Source organism: Eptesicus fuscus, chromosome 10 (genome assembly GCF_027574615.1).
Source record: "Eptesicus fuscus isolate TK198812 chromosome 10, DD_ASM_mEF_20220401, whole genome shotgun sequence".
NCBI classification, from domain to species: domain Eukaryota; kingdom Metazoa; phylum Chordata; class Mammalia; order Chiroptera; family Vespertilionidae; genus Eptesicus; species Eptesicus fuscus.
In genome coordinates this window covers 11,143,991-11,164,914 of record NC_072482.1, presented here as the reverse complement: position 1 = coordinate 11,164,914, position 20,924 = coordinate 11,143,991, and the positions used below count along the sequence as shown (strand labels likewise).

The following is a 20,924-nucleotide window of genomic DNA, read 5'->3' as shown; positions in this document are numbered from 1 at the left end:
AATAGAAAATGCTGGACGACCGGACACTTAGCATATTAGGCTTTTATTATATAGGATTACAAGCCAATAAGTCATGTACATATGGTATGAAGTTCCATTTTACACAGCATCTCTTAAGGAAAATAGTGAGATCATCAACGTGCCATTAAATAATAAGTGTGGCATCCAAGCCATATGTTCTGGGTACATAATAGACATTTCTTCAAAATACATCTCAATATTACAAGAAAAAATTTCCCCACAATCAGAGGTTCAGGTAAGGGATGCGACCTGATTGGGCATCACTGTGTCTGGAGCACTGACTCACGCTGCTGCTTCCAGACTCTGAGGACCTGCCGCCACGCCACTCAGTCAGGAGCCACTTCTAACCCGAGAAGACAGAGCTTTCTCAGATTTGGGTTCATGTTTTCTGGAATTTAACTGATTATTGACATCCAGCAATCACTTTTCCAACTTCTGTTTTTTTCCTCTGAATGAAGTTCTTGGACATCATTATTTCCTTACCACGAGGTTTTCGTGGTCTTTTTCTCAGACACACAGCAATCTATTTTCCAGTTTTCTCAGCGTCGTGTTCAGGGTCTCGAAGCCTGTCTCTACCTCATCCGGGAAGGCTCTCTCGATTGTATTATATGAACAACTTTCCCAAGCTTATCTCCAGGCCGTTTGTTTATCTCCAGACTTACCTGCCTGTTCTCACCACAGCTCAGAGGTTCAGTGTCATATTCTTCATCAGAGTTCAGCGCCAGCACTGGCTGTTTTCTCTTTGGCTCATTGCTTTTCCTTTCATTTCATTTGCTTAACCTTTTTCTCTTGGATTTTCATCTCTGCTATTAGCCTGTTCTCTTCCCTCTCAGACGCCTCATTCCTTTTCTTCAGCGTATGGGAAGGTACTTGGGGCAGAACCGGTACTTGTTGATGAACAGCCCTCAGCTGCTCCTGGAGCTTTGCCAGGCGCTGACCGAATGCATCTTCAGACTCACAGAAGCGTCCTCTTCAGAGGGAGCGTCACACCGCCGTCCCTACCGGGGGATTTTGTGGTGTCTGTTTTGATGTTACATACAGGCACGTTCATCTGGGATCATTGCAAAATTCATTTCAGAAACACTCTGGAGCACTCTTGCTATAGTTACTACCTCACGATCCATAGGATTGCATCCGTAGCAAGCGATTCATAAACATTAATCTGACGTCTGCAGCAAATTCACATGCATTCTTATATTCTTGGTTGTCCGTTTTTCTCTTGATAGGTCCAAGAGCTGTTGGGTTTTTCACACTATCATGGTAGTTACGGAATCCCAGCACATTAACATCAAGGGCCAGGCATGTGGAAAGTGCTTCTTTTGAGAATCTCACTACAGTGCCTTAATTGTGCAGTTACTTTTTACAACTTAATTTTGTTGCTGACAATCTGGCAACACATTCTTCTGCCGTTTCTTTTATAGGAGGTTTTTCTGTGCCCTCCCCCCTCTCCCCCCCGTAAGTGCTGGGGACGATTCACCACTTGCTTGAACTACTGAAGCTGTAGGAGTTGTTGTATCTGATTTCCTCTGCACACCCCCTTGTAACCCCGGCCACCATTTGTGAGGAAGCGTTGGGTGGAGCACCTTGTGCCATAGTTAAAGGCGAAATGGATGTTTCAGGAAATACAGAGGGACTCACTTGCTGCTTAAATGCCTTTCCTAACGCTTTGGGACACTTTTTCTTTAACAGAGGAAACTGCTGCCTTGTGCTGAGCGCCTTTCTTTATTCGTTCCTTACTTTATTCTTTAATATTTCTGTGTAAACAACCTCTGCAGGGCTTGTGACATAAGAACAATGCCATCTCCAGGCTTGTTGTATAAATAACAGTTTGAGAACGTCGTATTGAAGTCTTCCTTCTGTACTTTCTGAAGCGCCTCTTACTTGCACGTTAATCCACTGGGCTTCTCACGAGGGAATAACACCCAGGCAGCTTCAGGTCCGCGGCATCCACAGGCTGCTGAGAAGGCCAGGAAAAACGATGCTTCCACAAAGTCTTTGGGACAGCCTTTTGTAGACACTGAGTTGATTTGCCAGTCCCTGTTTCTCTTAGTATTTATACGTACACTCTGCTGGCGGAGGGTTAACAGTAGCACCTGTTTGTCTACTTGGCAGAGGCAGTCTTAACTGCTTCAAATCCCGATTTTCCAATGTCTACAAGATCACGTCCTTGTCCTATGCAGTACTAAAAGTTGTTTCATTATGTGTGCCTTGGGCTACTTCAATCTTTCGCAGTATTTCTGCTGTTCTAAAACCTAGATTGAGGCCTTAGCAGGAAAAGTCTGTAAGTTCGTGTCAAGGTTTATTCTAAAGGATGCACCTCGGGAAGAGCCCGGTGGAAGCGAGGCATAGGGAGCTGTGGGCAGCGGGAGGGCCCGGCGTCCATGCCCTCTCCTGGCGACACCACCTCAGCACTCCGTGTTCACCAACCAGCACGCTCCCATTTGGGTCACACGTTACAGGTCCTACAATATAGGAGATGTTGCAGAAAATAACAAAGAAGCAAAAGCTGCCTGGCTCATTTTATTTTATTTTATTTTATTTTATTTTATTTATTTATTTATTAAAATATATTTTATTGATTTTTCACAGAGAGGAAGAGAGAGGGATAGAGAGTTAGAAACATCGATGAGAGAGAAACATGGATCAGCTGCCTCTTGCACACCCCCCACTGGGGATGTGCCCGCAACCAAGGTACATGCCCTTGACCGGAATCGAACCTGGGACCTTTCAGTCCGCAGGCCGACACTCTATCCACTGAGCCAAACCGGTTTCAGCTGCCTAGCTCATTTTAATTGGCTAATGTCCTCTTAGCCTCAAAACCACTGGAGGAGAAGAAAAGAAAATTAAATTATGGGTCATTTATCTGATTAACATGGAGTAAAAGATGAAAATAAGTATCAGCTACTGAAGTCAAGAGTGTGTTTAAAAAGGACGTATTATGATTATGGGAGTTTGTCCCAGGGCCAAAAGGATTGTTCCACTTCAGAAAATCTACCTATGAAAGACACCAAATTAATCAACTACAAGAAAAAAGTCAACAGATGCAGAAGTAGCATTTGGAAAAGTTTAACACATTTATCATGATAAGAAAAAAACCCTTAATAAACTAGAAATAATAAGAAATAACTTGGTAAAGACTGTATAGCCATGACTACTATAAATATTACATAGTGGAAAAAGTGTAAATTCAAATCATGGATTTTCACAGTCACCATTAATGCCTAAGATAGTAGTAGAGGTCCAGGCTATTGCTATAGGAAAAGGAAAACAGATGAGGGGAAAGAAGATTAAACAGAAGTGTCATCCACCTAGAAAACAATAAGAAGGATCCATAAACCACTAATCTCATGAGAGACATCAACAAGGCTTCTAAATACAAGATCAAATGACATAAACCAAAAGTAATTTATCTACACTAGAAATAATCACTTAGAAAATCTAATCAAAATAAGGAATAATTGCCTGGCTGGTGTTGCTCAGTGGTTACAGAGTTAGCACGCACACTGAAGGGCTGGGGGTTCAATTCCTGGGCAAGGGCATGTACCTGAGTTGCAGGTTTGATCCCCGGCCTCGATCGGGGGCACATGTGGGAGGCAACCAATTGATGTGTCTCTACCACATCAATGTTTCTCTCTCTCTCTCTCTCTCTCTCTCTCTCTCTCTCCCTTCCCTCCCTCCTCTCTCCCTTCCACTCTCTCTAAAAATCAATGGAAAAAATATACTTGGGTGAGGATTAAAAAAAATTTTTAAAGTATGATTCATAATAAAAATAAAATCTATATTGTATCTAGAAATAATTAATTTAATCAAGAGCTTTATGGAGAAAACTTTGAATGCCAATTAATGACATAGGTAATCTCAATAAATAGAAATAATTTATGCTATTGGATGAGACAATAGTATTCTAAAGATGTCAGTTTCCCCCAAATGAAAAGCCTCTAAATGGAATCCCAAACACAATTTCAGTTTAATTATTATTTGAATAACTTGATAAACTTACAGAACAATTATATGGAAAAATAAAGATGCATGAATAGCTATGTCAACCATGAAAATATAAAAATAAGAAGAGAGGACTTGTCCTACCAAATATTAAGATGTACCAAGAAGCAATATGACTGCTAACAGTGGTGCTGCTGCAAGAACTGATAACTGAACAAGGGGACAGGCTAAAGAGTTCCCTGCAGATGCCTGGTCATACAGGAACATACTTTATGAGGAGGAAGCACCACGAACCAGCGGGCAAAGTGCCCACTATTTCGTAGACGCCCTCGAGAAAACTGACAGAGCACATTAAAAACTAAAACAATCGCCCCGGCCGGTGTGGCTCAGTGGCTGGAGCATCATCCTATGTTCCGAAGGGTCTAGGGCAGTGGTTCTCAACCTTCCTAATGCCGCGACCCTTTAAGACAGTTCCTCATGTTGTGGTGACCCCCAACCATACAACTATTTTCGTTGCTACTTCATAACTGTAATTTTGCTACTGTTATGAATCGTAATGTAAATATCTGTGTTTTCCGATGGTCTTAGGCGACCCCTGTGAAAGGGGTCGCGACCCACAGGTTGAGAACTGCTGTCAGGGGTCGCCTAAGACCATCGGAAAACACAGATATTTACATTACGAGTCATAACAGTAGTAAAATTACAGTTATGAAGTAGCAACGAAAATAGTTTTATGGTTGGGGGTCACCACAACATGAGGAGCTGTATTTTTTTTTTATTTTTATTTTTTTAAATATTTTTATTGAGGTATTATATGTGTACATATCTTACTATTACCCCCCACCCCACACCCACACATGCCCTCCCCCCCCAGTTTTGCGTCCATTGTTTATGCTTATATGCATGCATACAAGTCCTTCGTTTGATTTCAAAACTCCCCAACCTTTCCCAAACTTTCCCCCTGTAATTTGAAAGTCTGTTTGATGCTTTACTGTCTCTGTATCTATCTTTTTGTTCACCACTTTATAATGTTCTTTACTATCCCTAAATGAGTGAGATCATGTGGTATTTTTCTTTCATTGACTGGCTTATTTCACTTAGCATAATGTTCTCCAATTCCATCCAGGTTGCTGCAAATGATGAGAATTCCTTCTTTTTTATGGCAGCATAGTATTCCATTGTGTAGATGTACCACAGTTTTCCGATCCAGTCATCTGCTGATGGGCACCTAGGCTGTTTCCAAATCTTAGCTATTGTAAATTGTGCTGCTATGAACATAGTGGTGCATATATCCTTTCTGATTGGTGTTTCTAGTTTCTTCGGATATATTCCCAGGAGTGGGATTACTGGGTCAAATGGGAGTTCCATTTTCAGTTTTTTGAGGAAACTCCATACTGTTCTCCACAGTGGCTGCACCAGTCTGCATTCCCACCAGCAGTGCACGAGGGTTCCTTTTTCTCCGCATCCTCGCCAACACTTGTTGTTTGTTGATTTGTTGATGATAGCCATTCTGACAGGTGTGAGATGGTACCTCATTGTTGTTTTGATTTGCATCTCTCGGATAATAAGTGACTTTGAACATGTTTTCATGTGTCTCTTGGCCTTCCTTCTGTCTTCTTTTGAAAATATTCTGTTTAGGTCTGTTGCCCATTTTTTTATTGGATCATTTATCTTCCTCTTATTAAGTTGCATAAGCTGCCTGTAGATGTTGGAGATTAAACCTTTATCAGTGATAGCATTTGCAAATATGTTTTCCCATGCAGTGGGCTTTCTTGTTGTTTTGTTGATGGTTTCTTTTGCTGTAAAAAAGCTTTTTATTTTGATGTAGTCCCATTTGTTAATTTTCTCTTTAGCTTCCATTGCCCTAGGGGCAGTGTCAGTGAAGAAGTTCTTGTGGCATATGTCTGAGATTTTGTTGCCTGTGGATTCCTCTAGTATTTTTATGGTTTCCCGTCTTATGTTTAAGTCCTGTATCCATTTTGAGTTTATTTTTGTGTATGGTGTAAGTTGGTGATCTAGTTTCATTTTTTTGCATGTATCTGTCCAGTTTTCCCAACACCATTTATTGAAGAGACTGTCTTGACTCCATTGTATGTTCTTGCCTCCTTTGTCAAATATTAATTGAGCATAGTGGTTTGGGTCGATATCTGGGTTCTCTATTCTGTTCCATTGATCAATATGTCTGTTCTTGTGCCAGTACCAGGCTGTTTTGAGAACAGTGGCTTTGTAATACAGCTTGAAATCTGGTATTGAGATCCCACCTACTTTATTCTTCTTTCTGAGGATTGCTGAGGCTAGGCGGGGTCTTTTTTTATTCCAGATGAATTTTTGGAGAGTTCTTTCTAGGTCTGTGAAATATGCTGTTGGTATTTTGATGGGGAGTGCATTGAATCTGTAGATTGCTTTGGGTAGTATGGACATTTTAATGATGTTGATTCTACCAATCCAGGAACATGGTATGTTCTTCCATCTGTTTACGTCTTCCTCTATCTCTTTTTTCAGTGTCCTGTAGTTTTCTGCGTATAGGTCTTTTACCTCCTTAGTTAAGTTTATTCCTAGGTATCTTAATTTTTTTGGTGCGATGGTAAATGGGATTGCTTTTTTAGTCTCTCTTTCTGTAAGTTCATTATTGGTGTACAGAAAAGCCATAGATTTCTTGGCGTTAATTTTGTATCCCGCTACATTGCCGAATTCATTTATTAAGTCTATTAGTTTTTTGATGGAATCTTTTGGGTTTTTTATGTACAATATCATGTCATCTGCAAATAAGGACAGCTTCACTTCTTCTTTTCCAATTTGGATGCCTCTTATTTCTTCTTCTTGCCTAATTGCGATAGCTAATACTTCCAGTACTATGTCAAACAGGAGTGGTGAGAGTGGGCATCCCTGTCTTGTTCCTGTTCTTAGGGGAAATGGTTTTAGTTTTTGCCCATTGAGTATGATGTTTGCTGTGGGTTTATCATATATAGCTTTTATTATGTTGAGGTATGAGCCTTCTATTCCCACCTTGTTGAGAGTTTTTATCAAGAAAGGGTGTTGGATTTTGTCAAATGCTTTTTCTGCATCTATTGATATGACTATGTGATTTTTATCTCTCAATTTGTTTATGTGATGTATCACGTTTATTGATTTGCGGATATTGTACCATCCTTGCATTCCTGGGATAAATCCTACTTGGTCATGGTGTATGATCTTTCTGATGTACTGCTGGAGCCGATTTGCTAGAATTTTGTTGAGGATTTTGGCATCAATGTTCATGAGGGATATTGGCCTGTAATTCTCTTTCATTGAGTTGTCTTTATCTGGTTTTGGTATTAGGGTGATGCTGGCTTCATAGAAGGAGCCTGGAAGTGTTCCTTCCTCTTGAATTTTTTGGAATAGATGAGGAGCTGTATTAAAGGGCCGCGGCATTAGGAAGGTTGAGAACCACTGGTCTAGGGTTTGATTTCTAATCAGGGCACATACCCAGGTTTGATCCCCAGTCAGGGCATGTGATGGAGGCAACTGATCAATGTTTCTCTCTCTCTCTCTCTCTCTCTCTCTCTCTCTCTCTCTGTCTCTCTCTCTCTTTCTCTTCCTTCCTCTCTCTAAAATCAATTAAAAATAAAATAATCAACCAAAAAAACAGGATCCCTACCTAACACTAAATACAAAGATGAACTCTAAATGAATTCAAGATATACACATGAAAAATTAAATTATTAAGTTAATAGAACAAAGAAACTGCAGATGTGACCTAGAGATGAGGAAGGACTTCTAGTACAAAGTTCGAAAGCACAAATCATAAGGAGAAAAAAAAGAATTAAAATGATTACATCAAGTTTGAAGGATTCTATTCAATGAACAACACTATGGGAAAAGCTCTTAAGCAGATGACAAGCCAGGAAAAAATGAACTGAGAATGCCTGCAACTACCATGGTAATGCATTCTCAAGGAGCTATGCTAAGCAACAAGAGAAAGACAGGCATCCCACTGGGAATGGGTAAAGCACGTGACAGGCAGTTTACAGAAGAGGAAATCCAAAAGGCACCCAAGTGATGTTCACACTTATTAAAAATCAAAAGAAATAGCAATTAAAACAACCAGGAAGTGTCCGTTTACACCTTTCACCCAGCATGGTGCGGGCACTGCACATAGGAACTCCGAGGCGAGTGCAGAGGGAGGGCCACAGTCCTTCCTCCCTCCCTGGCCGCCCCACAGAGTGAGGGGGCACTTAGCATTCCCACAGCATTGTAGGGACCATCCAAGCCATCACAGGGCGGATGAGGCCCAGAGGTCGCATAGAGCCAGCTGGTCCCAAACTGTCCCTCAGCCGCTCAGCAACACAGACCCAGGCTCCCGACTGCTGGAACCCAAGAGTCCTCCCTGGGGCCCTCTGCGTGGCTCCCACACCTGGTCTGCCTTACTCTGATTCTGTAGCCTTCTCCCACACCCCATACCCCCAAATCTGCCTTTCTGTTCTGGCCTCAGTAGCCTCCTGCTGATGGTCCCGCCTCACAGCCCTGCCAAGCTGGTTGGTTTCTTCCTACTCGCCCGGCTCTGTCCTTCCCACCCCACTGAGGTGGGTCCCTATCTCTGCCGGGAGCCAGGCTTTTCCTCCACCCAAGACTGCTGGATTCCCTATGACCGGTCTCCTCACAGGCTCAGAGACACCCCTGGAACCCTGTTCCCTTCTCCTGGGTGCACAGTCCGTTCAGGGGGTCCTGATACATACCAGCCACTCCAGCCACAAGGGACCTGGCTCCGGGACGCTGTAGGAGCCACGGACATCCCAGCCCAGGCCCATCCTCCCTCTCCCCTCCCACCAGGAAATCAAGTGCCCCCCTGGCCCCTTGTTGGGCTGCCTCCAGCGTCCTGGTGGCTGTGCTGTGTGGACTCTTCGTGGCCAAGGGCCTGGTGCTGTCAGTCCTGTTTGTCCTCCTGAGCTACAGGCGCTGGGCGCAGGGTGAGTGGGTGGGGCTTGACTGGGGTGCGGGGCAACGGAGCTGGGACAGCTTCTGCCTCAGGAAAGATGGCCAGGAACCAGAGAACACAGAGGTGGGACAATCTATAACTGTCTAATCTAAATATTCCTTATTTCTCACAATTTCGGCCTCACTGCTCCCATTCTAAAGGAATGGACCTTGGAGACAGACACATTCCCAGAGCCCCCATGGCAGGCTCTGCCTCATTCTCCATCCTAAGGCGAAGGAGGGCAGGAGGAGAAAGCAGAGAGCTGGGGAGAAGGTTTAGGGGACGAAGGGGCGTGGCTGGAAGTCGGTGAAAGGGCCGGGAAAGATGGTGGGAAAGGATTCACTTCCATTTGTTAATTTCCTCCTCTTCCTCCCTCCTCAGGGTCACGAGGACTCGGTGGGGACAGCAGTGATGGAGAGTTCTGATTGAGCCCGCCCAGCCCGGGCCCCAGGTCTCTTGGGTGCATTTGGCCTCATCCATGGATTCAGGATGCACCCTCCTTCTCCTTCCCTTGTCCAGCTACCGAGAGACGCCCTAACCATTGAGCCCACAGCCTTGCACAGCTCCTAGGACACCATGGTGACCCTTCATCCAGGTACTGAGTACCTGAGGTCTGCTTCCCCAGCCCTGACCTTCCCACAAACCAACCCCCCCCCCCCCCCCGCCCCGGTAGGTTTACCTGCATCTGCTCAACACCTCCACGCTGTGGGCCAAAGCCCTGCTCAGCACCTGCCCGCTCCTCTGCCCGGCTCCTCTAAGGGTTCCCGGGCTCTCTCACCCCACCTCAGCTGGACACCTCGATTCCTCACGGTTTCCGCTTCTCGCCTCTGCACTACCTACGAGTCCCTATGCATTTCCTCGTTTGCTCAAATCCAAGCCCTTGAACTGAAATGTGTAGGGGAAACTGAGCAAGATGGCTGAGGAACCCCACTGGCCTTCCTCCTCCCACCCTGGACATCTTAAAGTGAGATCAAAATGACTTAAAAATAAACCCTAAAATTGAAAATAAGAAAGGCAGACCAGAAACTGAGGAATTCCTAGAAGTTGGGAAAAAGTCAGATACAATTAAAATGGCAAGAACAGATGACTCAGCAGCTCAAAACATGAGCAGAAGACAATTACCCCAAAACTTTTTGTCCACAAAGAAGATGGGACATGGATGGACCTGGAGAGCACCAGGCCAAGGGAAATAAGCCAGTCAGAGGCAGACAAGCACCCTATGATTTCACTCACGTGTGGAATCTAATGAACAAAATAAACTAGCAAACAAAAGAGAAATAGACTCACGGATACTGAGAACAGATTGACAGCTGTCAGAGAGGAGGAGAGCTGCAGGGCTGGGTGAAAAGGTGAAAGAATTAAGCAAAAACAAAAAACTTCATTGTCACAAACAACAGCAAGGTGATTACCAGAGGGAAAGGGGGGTGGGGAAGTAGAAGAAGGGGGATCAATGGTGACTTAACTTGGGGCGATGAACACACAATACAATATGCAAATGCTTGTTATAGAGTGGTACACGTGAAACCTATAAAATTTTATTAGCCTAGGTCGCCCCAATAAACTCAATTAAAAAAAGAAGATGGAATAACGAGCATCCATTATGCTCTACATGTGAGGAAATTCACAGCCTAAAAGAGAAGAGCAAGTTGAACAAACAGAATAATTGACCGAGAGTGAAAGATGAATGTTTTAGGGAACAGAAGAGGAGCTCACATGCGTAAAAGAAGAAAAGTCCAGCGTCATATTCTGAACGTTTAACATCCAGTAAGGCCTGGCATTGCCCACTCAGAATCGTGTCCCCCGTGAACCTCCGACGTGGTGGTCCCAGGGCAGCCCGCTGAGCACCAGCCCGGAGGGAGGCCGCCGCGCAGAGCACGGAGCTGTGATCACACCACGTTCTGGGCCTTTCCGCTCAGCCACATGGCCGTCACCTGTCTGTGAGGCACCACTTTTGCTTCTTTTCTTCACTCTGTTTTTTTATCCCCTGTCCCTCTCCCCACTTGCCTACGGCTCTGAGGCAACCGCTCTAATGCATTTGACATTTAACCTTGAATTTGAATGTAACCTCGTAAAACCTCCGGTATTGTTCCTGTGATGGTACTTTTCGTTTTTGTAAAAGGAATTGTGACATGCTTTTCTCCTGCGCTTGCCTCACGCGTTGCTGGGCGCACACCCAGCCCACTGCTTCTCAGGGCCGCAGCAAATTCCATTGCGTGCATCCCCCTGCAGTGCCCTGTTTTTGGAGGTTAGTGAATCTCTATAAATTCCACTGTTTAAGGCAGCCTCAGAGGTGAAAAGAGGTAACGGGTTACCAGAAACAGTCCAAGTGTGTAGATATCACATTTCATATCTCACAAAGAGCCATCCACATCAGGGCGTTTATTGGTTTTGTTTTGTTAATCCTCACCTGAGGATATTTTTCCCATTGATTTTGAGGGAGAGTGGAAGAGAGAGAGAAACATCCATGTGAAAGAAACACATCAATTGGTTGCCTCCTGCATGAGCCCCAACTAGGGCCCAGGCCGGGGAGGAGCCTGCAACCAAGGTATGTGCTCTTGACCGGAATCAAACCCGGGACTCTTTGGTCCGCAGGCCGATGCTCTATTCCTGAGCCAAACCAGCTAGGGCCACATTAGTGTGTTTATCTAACAAATGGAATTGGAGAATATTTAACTATTTGGAAAAAAATTATATTTTACCCTCTCTTCACACTAATCTAAAATAAATTCTAAATGGATTACAGAGATAAATATTAAACAAGAACATATGAAAGAATGAAAAGAACTGTATAAAATAAATATGAGGTTATCCAGATTTTAAATTTCTTTTGTGTTAGTTTTGGTAAGTTGTATGTTTCAATTAATTGGTCCATTTGTTAAATTAATCGGCACAAAGAACTTCATACCATTACATTCTTTTAATAGCTGTAGGAATCTGTAGAAATGTCCCTTTATCATTTTTGTTTCTTTCTTTTTTCTTAATCAGTCTAGCTAGAGTTTAACAAATGTATTACTTTTTCAAAGACCTTTAGCTTGTTAGTTTTCTCTATTACTTATATTCTATTTCATTGATTTCCACTCATTTTTTTACTTCCTTTTTCCTATACTTTTATTTAAAATTTGTTCTGCTTTTCAAGAGTCTTAATGTGAAAGCTTAGAGCGCTGATTTTAAACCTTTCTATTCTTCTTTCCCCCAGCTTTATTGGGATATACTTAACCTGGTGTAGGTTTAGAGTGTACAACATGCTGATTTCTTACACTTAAACATTGCAATATGAGTACCACCACAGCATTAGCTAGTACCTTCATCCCACCACATACAACCATTTCTTTTTTGCGCTGAGAACATTTAAGATGTATGCTCTTAGCAACTTCCATTTATGACACAGTATTACTAGCTATAGTAACCATGCTGTATATTTATATCCTCAGAACTTGTTAATCGTATAACTGAAAGTTTGTACCTTTTGACCAGTATCTCCCCATTCCCCACACTCCCTGGTAATCGCCACTCTTTGTTTTTCTGAATTTGGCTTTTTAACATTTCATATATAAGTGATAGCATACTGTATTTGTCTTTCTCTTTCTGACTCATTTCACTTAGCATACTACCCAAAAGAATACCTTTATGGTTTTCTAATATAAGCATTTAAACCTGATATTTCTGTAGAAGGACAGCTTTATCTAGTACCTGAAAACTTTTATATAGTGTTTTTAAGTTCAAAATACATTCTAGTTGCTCCCATGATTTCTTCTTTGATTCCTGAGTTTATTTGGAAATAAATGTGTTGATTAATTCCCAATTATTTAAGTATTTAGATATTGTATCCCTTTTTATTTGTAATTTAATTCCAGTATTGTCATAGAACACACTCTATATAACTTCAATATTTTTCAATTTATTGAGTTGTATAGTGTGGTCCAGCATATGTTATAAAATATGTACTTGAAAATAATGTATTTTTCAGTTATTAACTGTATAAATGTCAATTAAGTCAAGTTGATTGATAGTTTTGTTCAAACATTTTATATCTCTACTGATTTTTTTTTTTTTGGTTTATATATTTTGCCCATAATCAATAAAGGAGTGTTAAGTAATTTCAGCTATGCTTAGGAATTTGTTATTCCAGCAGGAAGAGACTGTAAACTAAGGACTGTGTAGCTAAAAATTATCCCTCTAAAATGAAGGTGAAATTAAAAGAGAGCTGAGGGAATTCTGTTCCAGCAGACTTGCCCTATAAGAAATACTAAATGAATCTATTGGGCTGAAATGAAAGGATAGTAACTCAAATCCATATGAAGTTATAGGCAAATATAATAGACACTCTAAATATTCTATTTATTTATAACTCCTCTCCTATTTGATTAAAAGACAACTGTATACAGCAATAACCATAAAACTGTGTGGGCTTATGTTTAAAGATGCAACTTACATGTCAATAATAGCAAAAACAAGTGGCAGAGGAAATGAAGCTATAGTGGAACATAAACGAAATCCTCAGGACAACCATTAAAAAATTGTTTTGTTTTGTTTTGTTTGTTTGTTTTGTTAATCCTCACTTGAGGATATTTTTCAATTGATTTTTAGAGTGAAAGGGAGAGGAAGAGACAGAAGCATCAATGTGAGAGAGACACATTGATTGGTTGCCTCCTCAACGCACCCCAACTGAGGTACATGCCCTTGGTCGGAATCGAACCTAGGACCCTGCAGTCCCTGGGCCAATGCTCTATCCAATGAGTCAAACTGGCTAGGGCTAAAGGGTTTGTGGACCCTGTGGACTGAAGGGTCCTGGGTTCTATTTGGGTCAAGGGCTCATACCTCAATCTCTGGCCCTAGTTGGGGCAGGAGGCAACCAATTGATGTGTCTCTCTCACATCAATGTTTCTCTCTCTGTGTCTCTCCCCCTCCCTTCCACTCTCCCTAAAAAAATCAATGGAAAAATATCCTTGGGTGAAGAGTAACAAAAATATAAAAATAAAATATATTTGTTTTTAATAATGGGATAAAAACAATAAAGGCATCAACATAGTACCCAATAAATAGCTATTTAACACAGGAGAAGACAGTAATGGAAGAATACAGGAACAAAAATTACATAAAACAGGTATAAAAGAAATAGCAAAATGGAAGACATAGAACCTAATTTATCAGTAATTACATTAAATGTAAATGTATTGAGCACTCCAATCAACAAGTAGAGATTGGAAGAAAGGAAAAAAGGACATGAACCAACTACATACTGTTTACAAGAGACATGTTTTAGATTCAAAGATATGTACAGTCCTCCAAAAATACATGAATTAAAAACTAACAAAGATGAAAGGGGAAATAGACAAACAATATTAATCGGATAATTAATACCTCACTTTTAATAACTGATAGATCACCTAGACAGAAGATCAACAATGAGATAGAAGACTTAACATGATAAGCCAACTAGACCACTTACAGTTTATATTCAGTATGATTCTGTATTAGTTTCAGATGTGAAGCAAAGTGGTTAGAAAATCGTGTACTGTACAGATTGGTCCCCCCTATGCTTCAAGTACCTACCTGGCCCCAACCATAGTTATCACCATATTATTGACTATATTCCCTATGCTGTAATTATATCTCTGTGATTCTGAAACTACCAATTTGTACGGCTGAATCCCTTCACCTTTCCCACCCATCTCCTCAACTTCCCCCTCCCCAACCACTGTCAGTCTATTCTCTGTATCTATGCGTCTGTTTCTATTTTGTTTATTTTGTTCTTTAGATTCCACTCTAGTGAAATAAAGAATGGGTCTTTGTATCCCGGCTAGTGTCGCTTAGTGGTTGAGCACTGGCCTATGAACCAGGAGGTCACATGCCCAGGTTGCAGGCTGGATCTTCTATAGGGGCATGCAGGAGGCTGCCGATCAATGATTCTTTCTCATCATTGATGTTTCTCTCTCTCTCTCTCTCTCTCTCTCTCCCTTTCTCTTCCTCTCTAAAATCAATAAAAACGTATTTTTTAAAAATGGGTCTTTGCAGATGAGATTAAGCTAAGGATTTTGAGATGGGGAGATTATTTTAGATTATGAGCCTGGGCATGACAAAGCCTGAGGGGGATTGAGTGCACAGAGGAGATGGTGATGTGAAGATGAAGCAGAGAGAGTTTGGAGATGTTGCCTTGAAGGTTGGAGTGACAAAGCCACAAGCCAAAGAATGTTGCCCCTCTGTAAATTGGAAGAGGCAAAGGGTGGGTTCTTCGCTAGAGTCTCCAGAGGAACCACAGCCTTGACAAGGGTAAGGTACTGTGATGCTGGCCCAGTGATACTATTTCAAACGTCTGACCTCAGAATTGTGAAAAAATGAATTTATGTTGTTTTAAGTCCTTAAGTGTGCAGTAATGGGAAACTAATTTTGATGGTGAAAATGTTGTAAATTTATTTTTTTAAAATATATAGTTTTATTTATTTCAGAGAGGAAAGGAGAGAAAGAGAGAGATAGAAACATCAATGATGAGAGAGAATAATTGATCAGCTGCCTCCTGCACTGGGATCGAGCCTGCAACCCTGGGCATGTGTCCTGACCGGGAATTGAACCATGACCTCCTGGTTCATAGATCAATGCTCAACCATTGAGCCATGCCAGCTGGGCAAAATATTCTAAATTTGGATTATGGTGATAGTTGTGCAACTCAGTGACTGTACTAAAACCCACTGAATTGTATACTTTAAATGAGTCAATTTTATATTATGCTAATTATATCTCTGTAGGGCTGTTAAATAAATATTTCTGACCTTGGGTGAAGCAAAGATTTATTAGATACTAGAGGCCTGGTGCACAAATTCATGCAGGGGCGTGGAGAGGAATGGTGGGAGGTTGGCCGCCCACCCCAAGGAGGGAGCCAACCCTTGCCCCCCCCCCCCCAGGAAAGGGGCCACATCCACCACCACCCACTATGGGTTCCCTGTCCCAGCCCAGGCCTGAAGGCCCTGGTGGGGTCGGGAGAGGAGGTGAGGGTCGCTGGACCAGGCATGGAAGGAACCGCCTCCCCCACCCCTCCTCCTTCCCTTGCTGCGCACTACCACTACATTGGATGGGCAGCCTCCAGTTAAGGGTGAGGACAGGAGCAAGACAATCCTTTGGATCTCAAGCTGACTTTCAATAGATCGCAGCAAGGGAGCTGCTCTGTTACGTGTGAAACCCTGACCCAGAAGCAGGTCTCTACAAATGGTTTAGCACCAGGGGCCAATGGGGGCTGGACGGCTAGGGGAGGAGCCACAGGAGGTTGGCTGTGGGAGTGCACTGACCACCAGGGGCCAGCTCCTGCCTTGAGCGTCTGCCCCCTAGTGGTCAGTGTGTATCATAGCAACTGGTTGACCCATCACTCGGTCATTCTGGTAGTTCCATTCATAATGGTCTCTTAGGCTTTTATTATTATATATATATATAGATGACATGAAAAAGTATGAGTCAAAAAAATGATATATTGAACTTCATCAAAATTAAAAGCCTTTGCTCCTGAAGTATACTAAGTATAATCTACACTAATAAGAGAGAAAGATGCAAATTGACCATAATTCCACAATGCCCACCAGCCAATCAGGAGTGACTATGCAAATTAACCCAACAAAGATGGTGGGTTAATTTGCATACGCAGTCACGGAGCGAAGACCGAAGACTGAAGACTGAAGATGACTGAAGACTGAAGACAGAAGAGGCTTGGCTTCTCCACTGTGGCCGGAGCAGAGAAGCCAAGCCTTGCTGCAGCCAGAGTGGAGAAGCCTAGCCTCAAGGCTTGGCTTCTCCACTGTGGCCAGAGTGAAGGCATGAATCCTGGGTGCCAGAGGAAAACTTGTGCCGGCAGCCAGGGGAAGGAAGGCCTATTGCACGAATCTTCGTGCAATGGGCCTCTAGTAAAAAAATAAAAGGACAAACAATAAATTTGGAAAATATTTGCAAAAAACATATTCAATTAAAGAATACATCAGAATATACAAAGAACACTCGAACTTTAATAAGAAGAACGTACTCTTGCCATATAACCCAGTAATTCCACTCTATTTACCCAAGTGAAATATAAACCCATATAGACTTGTGTACCAATATTTATAGTGGTTTAACCTGGAATAATTCAAAGCTAGATGTTGGAGACCAGGTGTAAGCTGACAGAGTACTTGCACCTGAAGGGACTGATAAGATTCAGTCCCCTACCCACACAGTGTTCCCTGACTTGTTTGGATGGCGATTTCCAATTGTCAGCAGAATGAGAGTGACCATTCATGACTTACCAGAAGTCTGTAACTATTTACTGAGATTTGCTGTACCAAGAATTTGCCTTCCTGCTTTATCTCTCCCTTAGAGATTAGAGGAACAGAGAGTACATTCCTTTGAACTGACCTCACAGTCAGTGTTAGTGTATAAAAGGCATTGCACAGTTAATAAAGCTGTTGCAGTCTGTCAATGGCTTGCAGCCCTCCCGATCCCGCTTTCCTGTCTTTCTTCTTTTCTCAATTCCCACTTCCCTACCTCAGCCCGGTTCACCTGTCAGGCTGGCCCTGACAGCTAGACACCAACCTGAATGTCCCTCAACTGGGATATGGATAAATAAATTGTGGTACATCTATACAATGGGATCCTACTTCATAATAAAAAGGAACAAACTACTAAAACACCCAACGTACATCTCAAATGCATTATACTAAGTGAAAGGAGCCATATGGTATCATTCTCTTTTTTTTTTTTTTTTAATTAATCCTCACTCAAGGAGTTAGGATATTTTTTCCATTGATTTTAGAGAGTGGAAGGGAGGGGAGAGAGGGGGGAGAAAAGTCGGAGGAGGGAGATGATAGATAGTCATCGATGTGACAGAGACACATTGACTGGTTGCCTCCCACACGCACCCCTGCTGGGGGCAGGGATTGGGCCTGCAACCCGGGTACTTGGCTTTGCCCATGACCTTGATGGAGATTCGAATCCCCCACCCTCCAGCATGCAGGGCAATGATCTAATCATGAGCAATGCTGTCCAGAGCATTCCTTTTATAAAATCCTAACCTGAAGATGTGCTTTTATTGATTTTAGAGAGGAGAGAGGGAGAGAGAGAGAGAGAGAGAGAGAGAGAGAGAGAGAACATGGGTGTGAGAGAGATACATCATTGGTTGCCTCTTGTACCTGCCCCAACCTAAGGGGATGGAACCTGAAAACTAGGTATGTGCCCTGACTGGGAACAGAACCTACAAATTTTAGTGCACGGGATGACTCTCCAACCAACTGGACAGGGCTGGTATCATCCATTTTTATAACATTCTGGAAAGGGCAAACTATAGAGGGGAAAAAAACAAAACAGGTCAGTGTTTGCTAGGAACTGAGGGTGGGGTGAGGGGATGACTACCAAGGAAACTTTAGGGGGTGCAGAATGTTTCTATATCTTGATTATGGTGGTGGTTACACATCCCTGCAGGTATGCCAATCTCCCAGCACTTCCAACTGGAAAGAGTGAATTTTACTCTATGTAAATGAGACTTTTTTTAATGGAAATACAGGGTGGGGCAAAAGTAGGTTTACAGTTGTTAGTATGGAAAACAATACAATAATTAATACATCTATAATAATAAAAATGTAATATGCTAATTAGACCAGATGTCCTTCAGATGAAGCTGGGGCTTTGAGGGAAGCCTGGGTCCCAGGTGCTGGAGGGAAGCTGGTGCCGGCAGCTGGGAGAAGGAAGGCCTACTCTTGCATGAATTTCGTGCATCAGCCTCTAGTAATAATATAAGAATAAACTCTGTGTTTCATGTACTCACAACTGTAAACCTACTTTTGCCCCACCTTGTAGAAAGAAACAGAAAAATATAATGCTGTATTAAATTATTTTGTATGACTAGCTGGTGTGGCTCAGTGGTTGAACATCAACTATGAACCAGGAGGTCACGGTTCGATTCCAGGTCAGGGCAAACACTGACCTGTTTTGGTTTTTTCCCCTCTATAGTTTGCCCTTTCCAGAATGTTATAAAAATGGATGATACCAGCCCTGTCCAGTTGGTTGGAGAGTCATCCCGTGCACTAAAATTTGTAGGTTCTGTTCCCAGTCAGGGCACATACCTAGTTTTCAGGTTCCATACCAGTTGCAGGCTTGATCCCCCGTAGGGGGCATACAGGAGGCAGCCAATCAATGACTCTCTGTTGTTTCTATCTCTCTCTCCCTCTCCCTTCCTCTCTGAAATCAATAAAAAAAAATTTCAAAATTTTATTTTATAGTGAAAGCCTGAATGAAGTATACACATTTTTAGAGATTTTGATAAATTCTTCCAAATTTCCCTTAGAGAACATACAATCCAGTTTACACCACCCCTGTCAGGAATGAGAGTGTCTGGGTTCTTACTCCCTCCTTAGCACCGCTGTGTTGGCTCTTCTCACAGTGCCTCACTCTGGGCGGGCACACGGGGCACACGGCAGGGGTCTTGTAGCAATGCTGACTGCAGGCCTGTGAGGTTCCCTGCAGGGATAAATGAGATCCCACCCCTGAAGTGTTGACTGTGCTGATGGAGGGAGGGAAGGAAGGAAGGAAGGAAGGAAGGAAGGAAGGAAGGAAGGAAGAGGAAGGAAGGAAGGAAGACAGCGTGTGTGTTGGGAGGTGAGATAGCCTCCCAGTGGGGATCCAGGGATCGGAGGCTTGGGGCAGAATGTTGAAAGGAAGGGCGGCTGAGGAAAGCATGACAGGTCTTCTGGGAGCTGAATGGAGTCTCCTTCCTCTACCCCACGCCTGGCACCACCATGGCACATAAGACCGTTAGGACAAATGAAGGAATGAATCAACGAGTAAGTTAAGACACTAAAAGTTTAGGGTCAGCAAAGATAAGAAATTCCTTGGTTTGGGACTTGGAGGCTCAAACTCAGTTCCAGACTGTGTCTGGCCATGCAAACTGGAGGCTTCTTGCTCTGATCCCATCAAAGGGGAAGGAAGTTGCCACAGGTGAGTGGGGGAGCACGCATCGTCCTGGGCTCACACCCGGAGGAGCAGATGACACAGCGCCTGGCTGTCAGTAGTGTGGCCTTTGATTCTCAGCCCTGGGGACTAGGTGAAGGGCGGGGTTTTGGCCAAATGCTGGGTCATTATAGCTGGAGCTGGGTGGCTGTACCGGTGAGATAGGGTTGAGCAGAGGAAGTGGAGTGGGCTTGCCTGTGCCCTGGCTGGGGCCAGAGCTGGGGGAGAAGGGGCTGGGGGCGTGGCTTCTGGGGAGGCGGTGGGGGAGGGTTGCTTTAGGAGGCCTGCAAGAGGGAGCAGGAGTCTCCTGAGAGCTGGTGGGTGAGTAGGCAGGACGGCAGGACAGGTAGAGAGAAGGGTAGGGCCAGGGAGACATGTAGCGAAAAGGAAAGGCAGCTTGTTTGTGTGTTCGTGTTGTGTATGTGAGAGAGTGTGTATATGTGAGTGTGTGTATGTGTGTGAGTGTATGTGTGAGTGTGTGTGTGCATGTGCCCCCACGTGTGAGGGCACAGAGGCCCCTCCCTGAACCCAAAGCTTAGGCTCTGAGTTTTAGAATTTTTTTTCCTGTCACTCTAACCGTGACAAAAATAAGACTGCATTTGAGCATGTAGGTTATTTGTAAGTGTAAGTGGGACAGTTCTGATCTGACCAGCCAGGAGTCAGGGAGAGAGAGAGAGAGAGAGAGAGAGAGAGAGAGAGAGAGAGAGAGAGAGAACCAGAATGAATGTATCCATCAGGGATGAATGAATGAATGAATGTGAGTTTATAAGAGCCTCCTTTGAATGTGTGTGTGAAAAATGCAATGTCCAGGATGCCTGATGCCTGACCCTGGCCACATAAGCCCTACCCCTGGGTGTTAGCCCAGAGCATTCCAGGGAAGTCTGTACCTGAGGTTCTAGAAACTTCACACCAGCCTCTGGTCTCAGAATAGGAAGCACGACTATTGGACCAGTTTCCAGGATGGAATCCAGAGAGCGTGAGTCCTCCCTGGGCTGGGGGCCCAGGCTGGGTGGTGCAGCCACAGCTGCCTGAAGTTTCGAGGAAGAGGGGC

At 43.3% G+C, this 20,924-nt stretch overlaps 1 pseudogene; it reads right to left on the bottom strand.

The window, feature by feature from the left end:
* Positions 1-351: 351 nt before the first annotated feature.
* Positions 352-2,404, bottom strand: LOC103295548 (bromodomain testis-specific protein-like; annotated as a pseudogene).
* Between the last annotated feature and the right edge of the window lie 18,520 nt (positions 2,405-20,924).